Source organism: Miscanthus floridulus, chromosome 7 (genome assembly GCF_019320115.1).
Source record: "Miscanthus floridulus cultivar M001 chromosome 7, ASM1932011v1, whole genome shotgun sequence".
Taxonomy (NCBI): Eukaryota; Viridiplantae; Streptophyta; class Magnoliopsida; order Poales; family Poaceae; genus Miscanthus; species Miscanthus floridulus.
In genome coordinates, this window is record NC_089586.1 from 39,958,598 (window position 1) to 39,967,951 (window position 9,354).

The following is a 9,354-nucleotide window of genomic DNA, read 5'->3' on the forward strand; positions in this document are numbered from 1 at the left end:
TGACAAAAATAAAAGAATCATCATAAAACAACAAAACTAAATCGTCATAGATTGTTTGGCTCGTGTACCACCTCGAGGACATGGCGTCGTGGTCCCACCAGCAGGTCCCACCTTGAGGACGTGGCGATGTGGTCCCACCATTGGGTCCCAACCTCAAAGACGTGGCGATGCGGTCCCACCAGCGGGTCTCAGCCTGAGGATGTGGCGGCGAACAAGTGGGGCAGCGTGGAGATTCAAACCCGTGACCTGCTGCTAGACATGTTGGTGCGTTACCACTGGAGCACTCACCGTTTTGTGATAAAGGCATGCATGTTTTTCTATTTGTAAACGTATAACATGATAATTGATGATTTTTTTTCCTAAAATTTTCTAAAATCATTCTCTACCAATTTTCTAAAATTTTCTAAAATCATTCTCTAAACGTATAACATGGTAACGACATTGTTCACAAATGTGACACATCTCTCATAAGGATTTATAAACTATATGAGACATGTGTAAGATTAGTGAACAATATGTGCTAAGAATTTATTAAATGAAGAAATGACCAAAATAAAAGTTGTAGATATTCATGAGTTGAACAACTTTGGTATTCATTGCTTTTTATGTTGAAATCAATTTGGGTCTCAAATTTTGGTTCGAACTTGTTGTTTTTCAAAATTTCAAATTTGAAAGGTTCAAATTTTATCAAATGATAAGATGACTAAAATAAAAGTTGTAGATATTAATGAGTTGAACAACTTTGGTATTCATCACTTTTTATGTTGAAATCATTTTGGGTCTCAAATTTTGGTTTGAACTTGTTGTTTTTCAAAAATTCCAATTTAAAAGGTTCAAATTTTGTCAAATGACAAGATGACTAAAATAAAAGTTGTATATATTAATTAGTTGAACAACTTTAGTATTCATCATTTTTTATGTTGAAATTATTTTGGGTCTCAAATTTTGGTTCGAACTTGTTGTTTTTCAAAAATTCCAATTTGAAATGTTGAAATTTTGTCAAATGACAAGATGACTAAAATAAAAGTTGTAGATATTAATGAGTTGAACAACTTTAGTATTCATCACTTTTTATGTTGAAATCATTTTGGGTCTCAAATTTTGGTTCATACTTGTCATTTTTTAAAATTTTAAATTTGAAAGGTTCAAATTTTGTCAAATGACAAGATGACAAAAATAAAAGTTGTAGATCTTGATGAGTTGAACAACTTTTGTATTCATCACTTTTGCATATGAAATCATTTATGGTTTGAAAATTTGGATTGAACTTGTCAAATTTTAAAATGTGTAAAACATTGTCACATCCAAGTTTGATCAAACTTAAATGTTGAAGCATGATTTTAGAAATTTTTAGGAAAAAACCCATCACATTTGGAGTTAGTATGAGGGAGAACAACTAGTTACAAAGTTTACTCACAGATTAAAAAGAGAAATCACACTGTTATAGATGATCCTTACATGATCTTAGTGAACAGTATGATTTCTTTTTTTAATCTGTGGGTCAACTTTGTAACTAGTTTTTCTTCGTCATACTAACTCTAAATCTGATGATTTTTTTCCCTAAAATTTTCTAAAATCATTCTCTATCAATGTATTTTGTTGGTTTTGTCAATATATACATATGAAAAGTTTGAGCAATTTAAATTTTGAATTTCAAAAAAATGCAAATTCAGACAATATTTTGGTTCCCCAAATGATTTCAGCTGAAAAAGTGATAAATACCAAAGTTGAATAACTCATCAATATCTACAACTTTTGTATTGGTCATTTCTTCATATGACAAAGTGGTAACGACATTGTTCACAAATATGACACATCTCTCGTAAGGTTTTATAAACTATATGAGACATGTGTAAGATTAGTGAACAATATGTGCTAAGAATTTGTCAAATGAAGAAATGACTAAAATAAAAGTTGTAGATATTCATGAGTTGAACAACTTTGGTATTCATCGCTTTTTATGTTGAAATCAATTTGGGTCTCAAATTTTGGTTCGAACTTGTCATTTTTTAAAATTTCAAATTTGAAAGGTTCAAATTTTCTTAAATGACAAGATGACTAAAATAAAAGTTGTAGATATTAATGAGTTGAACAACTTTGGTATTCATCACTTTTTATGATGAAATCATTTTGGGTCTCAAATTTTGGTTCGAACTTGTTATTTTTGAAAATTTCAAATTTGAAAGGTTCAAATTTTATCAAATGACAAGATGACCAAAATAAAAGTTGTAGATCTTCGTGACCTCTACAACTTTGATGTTTATCAAATTTTCATTTAAGATCATTTGGTGTCTCAAAATTATTTTAGTAGTTTTGATTTTAAGGGGATGCCACATAAAGAAACAAAAGAACTCCTTTTAGCTTCATTGTTGGAGATTTTCTGGACCCTTTAAGTTGAACTCTTCAACACGCTGCTTATGCATTGTTGTGTCGCAAAGCTATTCTATAGTTATGAGATTGGTACATGTTTAAAAAACAAATTATACATTTAAAAAACAAATCCTAAACGTAGAGGTCACGGACCGAAAAATATACAACATAGCTTACCAAGGACTCAAGTCCGCGGCGCCGCGAGCATCCCACCCCCTCCCCCCAATGACTCTCTCATCCCCAGTCACTCTCTCGTCTCCTCCATCTATCTCCTCGTCTTCCCCATCTCTCTCGCCGCCGCCGCCTTCCTCGCTTGGCCCTCGGGCTCGACAAGCGCGCCGCCAAGAACACGCGCCGCCTCCTCTCTCTCTCTCAGATCGGACCCGTCGAATCCTCCCCAAACCCTATGCGCAGCCGCAACAAACTCCGACGCGCCCCTAGCTCCAGCCCTCTTCGACGCCCGCACCACCGCCGGCCGCGCGTCTCGCTGCGGGGGGCCCTCCGCCAGGCGCGACGCCTCGACTTCGCCCCGTCCCCGACAGGCCAGCACGGGAACCCCGCCACGACCAAACCCTACCGAGCGCCCGTCCCCGTCCTCGTCGGCGCCGCCCCTCTCCTCGCCATTTATTCGGGCTCCCACCTCTTGTTACAAGTGGGTCCAGACGTCCAGTTGCAGGCCACGAGCTGCTGTCGTCGTCGGTGACACCTATCGCAGCTTCCAGGTCGCCGCCAGCGGGCATTCTCCCACGGTGAGCGCCGCTCCTCCCCTTCTTATTAGCGATCTTCGCGATTTTTACCCTTTGAATCTTACCAGCTGCTCACGCGGTGGGGGCAGTGAGGCGGTAGGGCGTGAGGTCCAGGATGATGAGCAGCGGCGGCGGCGTAGGAGGCCCTGGCGGGGGCATGGGTCCAGGAGTGGGTGGAGGGGGGACGGACGGCACGACGACGAGGCTGCGCTCACCGAGTTCCTCTCAACCCTCATGGACTACACCCCCACGGTATGGTGCCGCCACTTCCCTCTTGCCTTCTCTACTTTTCTGTCAGCGGTTTAGCCCTGATGCTTAGTTCGGTGGTGCGGAAGATTCCCGACGAGCTGGTGGAGCACTACCTCGGCCGCAGTGGGTTCCAGTGCCCCGACCTTCGCCTGTGAGTGCTCGTCCTCTTTCCAATCTCTCTTCCTGATGGATAGTAGTAAGCTGAGATCTGATCAGTGCCATGGATTAAAACTTAAAAACACAAATTGCTTGATTTCTTGCACACATAATCTGATTTCGTGTTTTACAGAACGAGACTAGTTGCTGGTGCCACCCAGAAGTTCCTATGAGACATTGCTAGCGATTCTCTTCAGTGAGTAAATTCATAGTCTCGTTATTACAAAGTAAAATGATTCCCTTCTTAATTTCATTGATAGCATATTCAAGAATTAAACATTATCATTCTTTTCTTCCATATGAATGCAAATCTTCTGTGCAATACGCAATTCCATATTTTTGTTTGGTTCGGCAAGTTTATTAGGCTTCAATCAAAATCCCTCCCTAATTGCATGTACTTGTGAAATTATTCGTCGAACACATGTTTTTTTAAGGTGTCGCTTAGGCGATAAGGCTTGCTGGAAATCTAGGCGTCCCTGTCGCCATGATCAAATAGAGAGGGAGGGAAGGAGAACCAAAGAAGAGTGGGAGGGGAGGGGAGGGGAGGGGGCCATCAAGGCCAAGAACCTGAGCTGCTGCCATCCCTGCTGGCTCCGGTGGGAAAATGACGTATCCTGACTGGCTCCGGTGGGAAAACTGGAAGCCAACCAAGCAGGCCCATTATTTACTTTTCAAAAAATATTAAAACATATCCCTGTACTGAGATTTGGAAAAATGACGTATCTGTGTATCTGTAATTCTGTATCCATGGTACATAGACTGAGGGAAGGAGCACTGACACGAGGGACAGATGTAGGTCTCACCTTACTGCCTTAAGAACCACGTATCAACAGTCAATGTAATAATATCGGAATGATGACAAACGTTTTCCTATTGTTACAAACATTTCATGTTGCTACTGTTCCATTCAGAATATGTTATGATCCTAGTTATCACTTACTTGCATTTATGCCGGTTGTAACTCAATCACCTTCCCACTTGCTGAAACATTGTTCGCTCTCTGCTGCTCTCGCAATGTTTACCATGCCACCATAGTGATGGATTAGTCAGGTGGATATTTCTTGGTAGAAAAGAATATACCCCGTCAGGTGGATAGCTCAATGAATTCCAGGCTTGTGTTCATGAAGGCTACCATGCTTTCTATCTAGCATGTTTCTAGCGATGCTGAGATTCTTATTCTTATTGCTTTCCAGGTCTGATGTTTTAGTGCTCCTCTACAGCCTACTGAAATTTCAGGAGTCAAGAGAGTTGTTCAGGAGAAGATGCCTGAAGGCATAAATGAAAGCGGCCTTACCTTGACTGGGTTCCTTTTTCTGCATGCCCTAAATATTGAAAAAGGTCGTTTGGAAGCTACATGGACTGTTTTGAGGAAATTGGTTATGACAATGACATCAAGCTTAGGGATGATCTCATTGCAATGCCAATTAAAAGAGCTCCTGATCAAGTATGTTTGCAGCTCACTTAGGTACCTTGCTTTTTAATAATTTTGTTGTTGTTGTTGATTGTCAGATCTCTTTTAGAACTGTGTCTATCTTCTTACCAGCGACATATGCCTTCAGATGGTTGTGTAGTTACTACTGCACTTGCTTGGCCTGGTGCAGCATGAATAAAATTCCGAAAAATTATACTGCACTTGGTCTACTGTGAGCTCTTTGATTCACCTTGGCAAAGTAATATACATCCCATAGGTAAAATGCAATGCATTTTCATCTTAACCGTGCAACAATTTCTGTCGTATCTTTTTTCTGTCATCTTAACTATGCATGTTAACAACCAGACCACGGTGACGCTTAGGGTGGAGGAGGCTGCCGAGGCCACACAAGAATGAGCCGGATCAGCTCCAGTCGAAGATCTCGGCCTTAGGTCAGTGCCAGCGGTTTGAATCCATAGGGCACTTCATTCGTACTTTTTCACTAGGGTGATTTGGCTTGGGCCGGTCGTGGCTAGGTTAATTTGTACTGTTTCACTAAACTGACAGGTCAATTTATATTGTTCCACTAAATTGACATTGCTTTGCCCTTCAGAACAACTATATGACACTGTCTACAAGCAGTTACTTTTCTACATTGCTTCAGATTGAACTGTGCTATCAATCAAGCTTTTAGTTGATGTAGCATCAGCCAAAGAAAGATGGTATATCGGTCATTTCATGCTCTAGCTGCAGACAAGATATTGGTAGAAAGGTGCTTTGCACACACCTCGCTGAACCTTTGCCACGGCGATCACTGCCACCAAGACATGCTTATTTAGGCCTCTGTATGTAGGGTAGATAAGACGATTGACAGAAAATATACTTATTGTAGTTCTAACTCTTTCAGTGTGTGCTGTGAAAGGTATCAATGTATTTCAAATGAGATTAGTGTTAATTAATATATCTAACTCCATGTATCGTTGATTTTTAGTGAATCTTAAACATACCACATTTATGCTTTGTTAGCGATGCATATATTATCTTTTGAATGTTTGATTTGTACTACCGAAAGTCACCATAGCGTTAGCATAGGTTTTTATTTTTTTAAATACATCTTGTGTGATATTTCCTCCTCAAATTAATGCAATAAGTATCAACTAATGATGGGTCATTGCCGTTTCAGTCAAATATGGAAGCTTTGAGGACAGAACCTGTTGCTGAAGGTGAGACAGCAGTGTCCAGTGTGCAGGTTGTGTCCCAGGTGCTCTCCCAGAACAGCTCAAACCTTTTCCTAAAGAGTGTTGGCATCAAACCAGCGCCATCCTCCAAATCATCATCATCAAATGAAAGCGAGCTTCGGGAGCAACTAGCAGCTGAAGCTACGGCTGCTGTACAAGGTGAAATTGATGAACTCAGGAAGAGAAGTGAACAAGCTGATGAAAAGCTGGCGAGGACACAAAAGGAGATGGAGGAGTACAAGAAGCTGACAGAGATAAACAAGGCAATGGAGGAGAACAATGCGCTCCTCAAGCGTATCTTGGCCATCAATAATGCTTCTTCGACATGAGCGCTGCTCGTAGCTGCTGGTTCATTAAGCAAGGGGTCTGTTGATGATTTTGTTTATGTAGTAACTTATGTTGCTGGTGGTTGGCAACTTTTTATTATTTCCTGTGATGTTAATGTGAACTGAGATGAAACTAGTAGTTCAAATGTGATGTCTATTGAGTTATGTGAACCGAGTTTAGAATTGTTGATTAAGTTGTTGGTCATTGGAATACTGGATCTGTTAATTTATGGAAGCTTTTGGTCATTCCAGTATTATTTGCATTCTGTAATGAAATCAGCATGTGCACTTGATGAATTATCTGACCTTTATGTGACGATTTGGTAATTGATTCTGTGACGAATTTCTATTTACTTCAGTGACGAAAATGAGAACCTATCACAGCAAGCCTTGCCCAATAAAAAGTGGACACGTGGACCATCCACATCACTGGCCACGTCAGCTGCCACGTGGTCGGACACGTTACCTGCAACGTGGACGTGCCATGTGGACAAGACACGTCAGCTGCCAGCGTGGCAGACATCGTCTGACCGCCTAACAGACGACAAGTCATGACGAAAAGGGGCTATATCAATGACGAAAATAGATCATCATAAAAAGAATACACTTCTATGACGATGGCCATTTCGTCATAGAACAAATGCACATCTATGACGAAAATAGATGTTTCGTCACGGTAGGTAAAATATGACGCGCATTCAATGACGAATACCATATCATCACAAATTCGTCATAAAATAATATATGTGACGATTTTGGAGTCTTCAGTGACGAAAGAAGAGCATCATTGATGTACACATCCCTAGTAGTGTATGATGATGAATCAATGATGGAGATGAGTGGGAAGTGTTTGCTTAGGCTCACAAGGATGTATCATAGGTGAAAATGTCCAAGAGAGTGAGCCCAAGCCATGCCCCTTCTATTTATAGAGCCCCAAGGACTCCACTTGTTGTTGCCTGTCGAGGGCTTGACCAGACGCACTGACCGAACACACCCCAGCATTCGGTCAGCCAGAGTCTAGTCGCTCTCGGCTATCCATGTGTCCACATTTAAATCCCACGCGTTGATCTTCAACGGCCGAAAACGGTCAGCGCAGCTTGTCAACCACTGACCGGACGCGCCGCCGCAACGCACCTGACGTAGCGCCCGATGAGTCCGATCGAGTACAGAGAGCATCTAGAGCCAATTTTCATGGACCCGACATGTCCTGTCAGACATGGCCGAACGCGCGCCAGAGTTCGGTCCTCACTACGCTTGCAAACCCTACCAACGTCAGCATACGTCAGCGTTCACCTGACACGGCCCCTACGCATCCAATCCCATAGCTACACCTGTGTCCATTCGCCACCTCATGCTGTGCCTCCATTGGATAGCATGACCGAATGCACCCCCTGCATCTGATGACAGCATCCAGTCACTTCCACGTGCCCTCGGCCAACTCTGCCAACCCAGCTAAAATTGACCGGACGGGGCAGGAAGTGTCCGGTCACTGCCCAACACAGAGTTTGTTCACTATGCTACTCCTTTTCTTTTTCTATCTCCTCAACCCCTTCACCCTTGCTTCCAACTTGCTAACCATAAAGTGTAGAACTTGTGTGCACGTGTGTTAGCATTTCTCAAAGTATTTTTACAAGGGTCAAAGTTACCACACTAGGTTCCTAAATGCATATGCAAGAATCATATCACCTAGTGGCACTCACAACTTAGCCAAAGATTTTCCCTCTTTATAGTACGGCTATCGATTCTAAACGTGATCACACTCTCTATAGTGTCTTGATCACCAAAACAAAACCTATTTGATACCTTTGCCTTGACCTCCTTGGTTTTTGTTTTTCTCTTTCTTCTTTTCAAGTTAAGTACTTGATCATCATCACATGTGACCATCTTCTAGCTCCACAACTTGGATTGGACTACCTCATCTAATTCATACACTTAGATCAAAGGTTAGTCCTAGGTTTCATCAATTATCCAAAACCAAACTAGGGCTTTCAATCTCTCCCTTTTTGGTAATTGATGACAACATATTTACAAAGATATTCAATGAAATCTTTCAGGATTCATGTTGCTTAACCTAGCATATTACCATGTGTAAAGGATATGGACAAGTTTCATAGACCTAAATTGGTAGTATTAGCTCCCCCTACATATGTGCTAAGAGTTTGGATTTGAAAGCTTGCACATATGCATGGAAAGGATGCTTGGGAGAGTAATAGCTATCAAATGATGCTAAGGTGTAAAGAATGGTCCTTTGAAGCATGATACCAATTGGAGTTGTCATTTCAACACCAACCTTAGCACCATGGTTTGCTAGATACCACTTGAAAAACAACAAAGAACTAGATACCTCATGAGATCAACATTATAAACAAGGCTCTAGTACCACTTGTAAAACTTCAAGGAATATCTAGCTATCCTATGCATGCTAGTTTTCAATTCATCAATCATTTTCTATAATCTAGCATACACCACACAAGCATGGAAAAATAATTTAATACTTGTGCCATGCAAGCAAACATATGTAATGCACATTCAAATGCAATATACAAGTTTATGAGCTTTCTCCCCCTACTTGTGTGCTTCAAAGTTTAATTGATCCCCTTACAATGTCATTTCATTTGTTTGCTCCCCCAATCTCTTACTATCTTTGTGAATTTCTCTCCTCCCCTATCAACAATTAGCACAAAAGGTGAGCTCAAATTTTAGGTAGGTTGGAGTGAAACCATGTTAAGTGCGGATCATTTTCACAATTTGGTTCAATCTAGATCACTTGCAAAAGAAATTTAACTTGGTTTGATCCAAGGGCAAGCTTCTTCACACCTCATTTCAAGGGTTGTCTTGACCATGTTGAGTTAAACACT

The 9,354-nt window shown here is 41.1% G+C and overlaps 1 long non-coding RNA gene across 6 annotated transcripts; it reads left to right on the forward strand.

The window, feature by feature from the left end:
• Positions 1-2,584: 2,584 nt before the first annotated feature.
• On the forward strand, positions 2,585-6,750 carry LOC136463079 (uncharacterized). 6 transcript variants are annotated; one of them, XR_010760900.1, is made up of 8 exons: positions 2,585-3,119; positions 3,185-3,368; positions 3,452-3,516; positions 3,655-3,717; positions 4,715-4,986; positions 5,065-5,209; positions 5,299-5,384; positions 6,116-6,750. It is a non-coding gene; the product is annotated as an uncharacterized lncRNA (long non-coding RNA). The 6 variants fall into 6 exon arrangements; XR_010760902.1 differs by having other exon boundaries at positions 5,081-5,209; XR_010760903.1 differs by having other exon boundaries at positions 4,715-4,965.
• The last annotated feature ends 2,604 nt before the right edge of the window (positions 6,751-9,354 follow it).